Below are 8,231 nucleotides of genomic sequence, written 5' to 3' on the forward strand. Positions count from 1 at the left end.
TACCACTTTAAATTCTGTATTATATTTAATATTTAGACATCAAAAGTTCTGTTATGACAGTAAAAAAAATCCTACTTTGTGGACTTGGATTATTGCCCTGCTGCATAATTAGAATGTATTTATGTATAAGGTCACAAATTGAATGCTGGATATCCTCCTTCATGATGTCCTTAAATTACCATTACTTACTGGTACTTGTAGTTTCTATAATCTGTTTGCTTATTTTCATAGTGCTTCATATGATCACTTGTGTTGAGTTTTCTTGTTAATGTTTTTGTTGAATTCCTATTGTGAGTGGAGATGTATATAGGTGGATGCAATTGCTAATAAAAGGCCATAGGTCGCTCTGGGCAGCACTGCATTAAGGCCAAATGTAACTGACGGCTGTGTTGTTTTTCCTCCATCACTTACTGTAATTTCCAGCCTTTTAAAGATGGCAGTGTCAAGAGCTTGGTTATAGTCAAACAGTCAACACCTGCACCAGAGGTAGACTTTTTTGTTCTCCGTCATTTTGACCGACATCTTTAAAAACTTGGCCATGTACTATTTTTACCCATTAAATTGTAGTCATTTTAACATACGCTATTTAGCCACATTTTTATACGGTCTAGTTAAGATTCAGCCAGTTGAACCATGAATCTAGATCCCATCACACATAAAGGAGATGAACGCATCAAATTTTTTATCCGTAATGACAAAAACCACTGACTGTGGCCCCAATAACTTATAATAAATAAAACTAAACGACTTAAATTACTAGCACTTTACCTGCTGGGGTCTGAACACACAGCCTCACAAATTCCTTTGTAATGGAGCCATTCCTACCAAAGGCTTGGATTGGACTTCTGAACCGGACGCTCCAAAGCGTCCGGTCCATAACTTTTTAAAACGCTGTCAGCTCCCGGTCAGAAAGACACATTTAGTTCAGTGTCCTTGAGGTGATTTTCAGAAAGGATTTTTTTTTATTAATTGATTTTAGTTGCCTCTGCAATGTCTGCCCACGTGCAGCAGTCAGGGGTGTTATAATGTGTCAAATGACCAACGGGTTTAAAATTTTCCCTTTGTTTAAAAAAAAAAACCTGTCAAATACAGAAAGTATTCCATTAATGCGACCTCTGGCCCGCACTCCCACTGTCGTCTTGTTGTAACTCCACTTTTTTTTATTTTCTTAGATGTATAGACACGTTCTTCTTACATGTAGAGGCAACAGTTTTCCTGCAGATCATGCTTTGTTGGCAGTCTGTTCCACTGTACAGTGGCTTGCAAAAGTTTTCACACCCCTTGAACTTTTCCATATTTTCTCAGTACAACAAAGACCAACACAAGATAGTATACAATTGTGAAGCAGAAAGAAAATGATACGATTCAAAACATTTTTACTAATAAAAAACTGAAAAGATGTATTCAGCCCACTTTTCTCTAATAATTGCCTTCAGAAGTGCCCTGATGGCTGCTAATGGCTAAAGAGAGTCCACCTGTGTGTAGTCTAATCTCAGTACAAATACAGCTACTTGCTCTGTGACGACCTCAGAGGTTAGTGAAGAGAATATTGGGGAGAAAACGGCATGATGAAGCCCAAGGAACACACCAGATAGGTCAGAGATAAAGTTGAGGAGAAGTTTAAAACAGGCTTAGGCTATAAAAAGATTTCCCATGCTCTGATGAAAGAGTACGACACAAGTGTAAACCTACCAAGACTAGCCTGTCCACCTAAACTTACAGGCCGAACAAGGAGAGCACTGATCAGAGATGGAGCCAAGAGGCCCTGGACGAAATACAGAGATCCACAGGACAACTATTAGTCATTCACTGCACAAATGTGTCTTTATGGAAGAGAGGCAAGAAGAAAGACATCGAAAGGAAAATTTCTTGTTAGTTTAGTATATTTCTGTTGTAGGTCAGATCTCTGATAACACACTGCTTACTAGGCCCTGTTTACACGACAACGATCCAACGAAAATTTTATTTTTGTTCCGTTACTGTTATTACATTTACATGAAGACGTTCTTATTACAATCTTTGTTTACACAGTAACAGTACACATCAAAAACATGTAATGCTCTTCCATGCCAGTAGTTGGTGTTAGGTTCTTTGAAACTAAGTGTGCATGTGTTAAAAAAAAAAAAAGTTCTACTTGAAAGCATGTTGATTCGCGTTTCCTCATCAGGTAGCGTTCCCCCAGGTACTGGGGGAAAATATGCATTATGAGCTTTAGGGTGCAGTTGGAAAAAAGTGGGATAACTTTGCTGAAAGACGTTGTTTGAGCCTTCATGGTGTCCGTAGTTCTCTGGATAAGAGCGCTTAACAAGCAAGTACTTGTTATGATCGCTGAACAAGCACAGGTGTATTTTGCCACGTGGGCGGTGGGGAGCAGTGACGAGACACTGAGGGAACCGAATCTGATTGGGGAACACAAATTGTAGTAACACCAGCATTGTCAGTAGTTTATTCTTCTGTGGATTGTAGGAAGCAGCTATGTTTTGCGTCATACTATACATGAGCGAGGGATTCCCTGACAGAAAAGATCCATTTACTCTATTTACAAGACAGCGGACACCGGTACGTTTCAGAACCATTGCACTCTGGAACAAGTTTTCAATCTGTGCTGTTGTCAGAGAAAGCATTCGGTGGTTTCATGTAAATGTACACTACAAACGCAACAAAACTCTGCAGTTTTCACTCGAAATTGTTGTCGCGTAAACAGGGCCCTCGAAATTGGTGTAATTTGCTCATCATGCTCAGTAACCAGACTAATTACTTTTAGTAGTATGAGCTGTTAACAATAGATTTATGTGTCTTCTATCTAATCAAACACTCGGTAAGCTTTTGTTAAAAGAGGTTTTAATGTACATTGTGTGACACTGAAACACATTATTGAACTTTTAACTTGGATTGGATTTTTAAGCTGGAATTTTTAATGCAGGGGAAGTTGGTGTCAAAAATTCAGATTTTTTTTTAAACATCTGAAAATGACTTATCATTCATTGATTTGTGTTTGTCTTTCTTTTATGTGGAAGTAGCATTATCTGTTAAAATGTTGGTCTGGAAGCGAACATTAGTTGTGAAACCAGACTTATCTAATCGATATCAAAGTTACTGCCCTCTTAGACTTCAGGTATTCTTTGTGCTGTTATGTTGCTTTTATCAGAAAGGTTGTTGGGCTTGTCTGCGGCTTCACTGATATTCAAGGAGGAAGCTATCTCAGTTGTTTTCTTACCTTCTATCCTCACTTTATGAGCAGAGCCTCAGAAGAAAAGGACAGACGGGACTTGTTTCTGGAAGCCAAAATGAATACAACCAACGTTACTGAATCGGAGAAGAAGGAATCTGTGGATACATTCCTGATCACTCTTTACATCTTGGTTTTTGTTGTTGGATTGCTACTGAATATATATGGAATGAAGTGTTTGGTACACAACTGGAAGAAACTTAGGATTATTAACATCCTTGTTCTTAACCTTGGACTAGCAGACATGTTGTATCTGCTGACTCACCCCTTTCTTGTGTACTACATTAATAAGAATGACTGGATCTTTGGAAAAGGATTCTGTAAGGTAACAAGATTCTGCTTCTACCTGAATTTATACAGCAGCATTGGATTCCTCACATGTATAAGTGTGTAACGGTACCTGAACCATAAGATAAAGCTTATGCATGTTGGTGTTCCCTCTAAAGTCTGAATATGACCAATTTGGGTTATTTTGGCCCTTTTATCGCAGCCTGTGGGGTTTTCCCTGACTGGGAACGAGAACACAACCTGTTGAATGTCTCGGGTAGCCAATCAGAAAGCGCGGTGACATAAGAACAGAGGGGAATATCGCGCAACTGAGAGTCCGGTGGATATCGGAGAAGATATGTGAAAATGTTTATTGTTATATGTAAAGGTCATTATCATATGTTTATTATGTTTATTCAGTTAAAAATGTTAACTATGAAAAAACATGGTCACTTCCAAATCATAGTGCAGCAAATAGAGCAGCTGCTCCCGCTGTCTTTTATCCACCATCTTTTCTTTTCTTTTTTTTTGTCTTATCTCTTAAAATGAGCCCACAAAATATCACTATTGTTTCTACATCATCATCTGTGTTTGGTTATTCTAAATTCCCGTATTCTATGTTGGGGGTTTTACTGGATTATCCTCTGGAATCGGGATTTTAGTGACTGGAATCAGTTCGTGTGGTGTGTTGCTTCTGCCATGTGGCTGGAGACACGAACCGATCGAACCTGTTGTACTTTTATCAGCTCTGTGGTCACAGAGGTTTGGAGAATCGGCCAACAATCCTTAAAGGTAACAACCCTATTAGTATTGAATCTTGTTTAAAGTGGATTCATTTAGAGTTAGCATTATCTACGGTTAAATGTGATTAAGTAAGGATGTCAGCTGCAAAAGGCGTTAACAAAGACAAACATGTTCTTCAATATTAAACACTTTTTGTGGGAATCATTATAGTCAATAGTTAGGATGTTATTTTAACATACTTTAAATCTAGACTAAAACCCCACATCTTTAAAGTTGCTTTTGAAACATTATAAATGAAACATTAATTAACATTTTGACATGTAATGATGGCACTTGACAAGATGTAATAACTCAATTATTGACTGTGTTCTATGTCTTTGTATTTTTGTGTTTTTATCATGTAAATCACTTTTAGCCGCCTGGTTGCTAAAATGTACTGTAAATAAACTTGATTGATAAACTCAGAGAGTGGGCCGTGAAATTTTCTGACACTGATTTAATAAGAAATAGGATGTTATGAGTGCAAATAAACACATTTATATTTCTACTGTAAGTCAGATTTCTGAAATGTCACACTACTTACTCGAAAACCAGTGGAATTTGCTCGTCATGCTCAGTAACCAGACTAATTATTGTTAGCAGTATAAGCTGTTAACAATAGATCTCTGTATCTCTTATGTATTACAACACTCAATACGCTTTTGCTAAAAGAGGTTTTAATGTACATTGTGTGACACTGATTCAATAAGAAATGGGGTGTCAGGAGTGCACACAAACATTATTATCTAGTTTATTTACCTTGGATCAACATTATTAGCTTTTTCTTCTTTTGCTCTTTCTTTTGGTTTGTTTTTTGTTTGTATTTCCTTTTAAATCCTGTGAAGCACTTTGTATTGCCTTGTTGCTGACAATGTGCTATACAGTGATCCCTCGTTTTTCGCGGGGGTTGCGTTCCAAAAATAACCCATGATAAGTGAAATCCACGAAGTAGTTACCTTTATTTTTTACAATTATTACGCAGCATAATTAAATACTCTACATTGAAACCAAAGAACAAAACCTGTTTTCAGGTCAGCGGATGTGCGTGTGCACAAATCATGGCTTTAATGTCATCCGGAGTCGTGCCATTAAAGCGTCTCCTCCAAACTGCTTTGCAAGATTTACAGCTGTGTCTATGGCAGAGCCTCCGGCCACAGTTTTTTTCAGCAGGCATTCAAAGTTTCAGTTTCCATCTCCTGAATGGCCAATTCACTGTGAAAAAAACTGCACAAAGAAAATCTGCGAAGCAGCGAGACCGCGAAAAATGAACCTCGTTATAGCAAGGGATCACTGTATAAATAAAATTACCTTTACCTTTACATTATTGAACGCTTCACTTGCACTTGAATTGTAAAGTTGGAATTATTAATGCAGGGGAAGTTGAAAACAACTTATCATTTATTGATTTGTGTCTGTCTTTCTTTTATGTGCTAGCTGTTATGTGGAAGCAGCATGATATGTTAAAATGTTGAGCTGGAAGCCAACTTTAGTTGTGAAACCAGACTTATCTTCTGGTAATCAAAGTTAACGCCCACATAGAGTTCAGGTATTACTGTGCTTGTTGTGACCGTCGAGGCTCCAAAACCAAAAATTTCCATTGAAGGCCGTGGGTGGTAATAGGTGGTATGGTTCTTGAACGTACTTCCGTCTTGTTTGAAAAAAAATAGATATGTTTTATTTCTTGAAAAAAATACAAACAATACAATTACTAAAAATATATTTCTACTTAGTTGAAAACAAAAGTTTACTTAATTTAACGTTTCAAGTTCAAAAATGGTAATAAATAAATAAATTAACGAAAATCTTCCATCATCACACCGGACATTTGCCAGACAATAGACATCCACCACCAAGCACCCGGTGTGTTCTTAATCGCCTACATTAATAAGAGGGTCTAAAGGTTACCAAAGTAATCTAAGCAATTCCAAATAGAAACATTATTTACAGATTTTGGTTCTAAATTAACATAAGTATATTCTAACAGTCCAAAGAAAATTAAATGGATAGAAATAAATTCCATGATTTAACATAGATGGCCATAACAGTGCTGTTATGTTGCGGTTATGTTGCTTTTGTCAGAATGGTTGAGGGGCTTGTCTGAGACTTAACTGAAGTTAAAGGAGGAAGTTATTTAGTTTGCATTCATTCTTTCTAGCTCATTTTGTGAACAGAGCCTCAGAAGAGAAGGCCAGAAAGGCCTTGTTTCTGGAAGGCAAAATGACTACAAACAACTGTACGAAACTGGATGAGGAATTACTCACCAATAACAATGTCCTCCCTACTTTTTACATCTTTACATTTGTTGTTGGATTGATCCTAAATGCTTGTGGAATGCTGTACCTGGTGAATAACTGGAAGAAACTTCAGATTATTAACATCTTTGTTCTTAACCTTGGACTAACGAACCTGTTGTTTTTGCTCACTCGACCCTTTCTGATTGTGTACTACTTTAATGGGACTAATTGGACCTTTGGACAGCCTTTCTGCAAGGTAACAAGGTTCTGCTTTAAACTGAATTTATATGGCAGCATCGGATTCCTCACATGTATCAGTGTGTACCGGTACCTGGCCATCGTCCATCCAATCAAAGTGATGGGGAAATTAACTGTGATTCACTCCGTGGTCATCTCTGTGGTAGTGTGGATTCTGGCGAGTGTTGGAAGTCTTCCAGACGTAATCTACCCCAAACAATCAGGGAACAATGAAACATGTCTTCCTGCCACTGATGAAGAACACATTGAGAGATACTTTATCTACAACCTCATCTGGACAATCTTTGGATTCTGCATCCCTTTCATCATCATTGTGGGCTGCTATATACATGTGGCTCTTGTCATCAGCCGTTCAAATATGATGAATAAGAAACATAAACGTTGGTTATTTTGATTCTTCTCTTCTCACTTTGTTACACACCCTACCTTGTTCTGAAGAACTTCAGCGTGTATGCCAAATGTGTGGGTTTTAAGAAGTCACCTTGTCCCACATGGTATGATGAAGTATTGAAAGCGCGTCATGTAAGTCGTGGTCTCGTGAGCCTGAACTGTGCTCTTAACCCGCTGGTTTACATGTGTGTTTCTGAGAACATTAGTGCTCAGTTCAGGCAGCTGCTGCAGCGATGTGGACAGGTGTTCAGTTGCTGCTTTAAGCAGAAATCCAGCTCTGAACCAGTACCACACACTGAGGAAGAAGCTGAAAGTGCTTTATGACATGTTTTTTTTTTAAGCTGACCATGTTTTGAGTGAAATTTCTGTTCCGTTCAGTATGCTTTGTATTCGTCTAACTCATTGTGCCGCATGCTAGAAAATTAATAATTAAATAAGAAATTAAGCAAAGCCAGCATCATTTTCACTGCTGTACTGCAATAACAATGAGGATGAAAGTCTTTTTTAACACATTTCATTGAATTCATTGTTATTTTTTGTTCCTATCCACACGTGGTCAAAATTATAGATTTTTGGAAAAAGTTTTTATCTTCTTGCATATTTCTTCTGTTTCTTCTTTTTGGTCACAGTCAAATTGTGATCATCAAACACATAAAAATAAAATGTAGTAAAAACTAAATATAATCTGAGTGAAGACAAAATGCAATTTTGAAATTGTTTTTATAAAATTGGAATATGTATTTTCTAGAGGTGTGCCGATCAATCTGTCACCGATCATAATCGGGCCGATTTCTGTGAAAAAGTGCATGATCGGTGATCGGCGATCATTGGCTCTTGTCGCCGATCACCTGCTTCTCATTTCGCAGCCTGCCTGTGCAGCTGGTCTCCTCTTTCCTTCACTCTGCGTAAACGCGCAGCAACAAATCCTAAGCGATGTGGAACTATGAAGCACTGAGTGAATGGGGAAGTTTGCGTGTTGCTGCGGAAAATTGAAGCACGTCAAAATGCATCAACACAACGAAGCTAATACGACATAAAAACAGTGCCATACTTGACGGAGTTTGGCTACA

At 37.8% G+C, this 8,231-nt stretch overlaps 1 long non-coding RNA gene and 1 pseudogene across 1 annotated transcript in view; one reads left to right on the plus strand and one right to left on the minus strand.

Moving 5' to 3' along the window:
• The window catches only part of LOC106954604 (uncharacterized), a 19,915-nt gene extending 16,161 nt beyond the window's left edge, over positions 1-3,754 (minus strand). Inside the window, exon 1 of the long non-coding RNA XR_001426388.1 lies at positions 3,576-3,754. This is a non-coding gene — a long non-coding RNA (uncharacterized LOC106954604). The remainder of the gene's footprint in view (positions 1-3,575) is intronic.
• A 2,612-nt stretch (positions 3,755-6,366) lies between these two features.
• Positions 6,367-7,903, plus strand: LOC106954602 (P2Y purinoceptor 1-like; annotated as a pseudogene).
• Positions 7,904-8,231: the final 328 nt, after the last annotated feature.

This window comes from Poecilia latipinna, unplaced genomic scaffold, assembly GCF_001443285.1.
Source record: "Poecilia latipinna isolate Pla-1442-1.1 unplaced genomic scaffold, P_latipinna-1.0 Scaffold666, whole genome shotgun sequence".
In the NCBI taxonomy this organism is placed as follows: domain Eukaryota; kingdom Metazoa; phylum Chordata; class Actinopteri; order Cyprinodontiformes; family Poeciliidae; genus Poecilia; species Poecilia latipinna.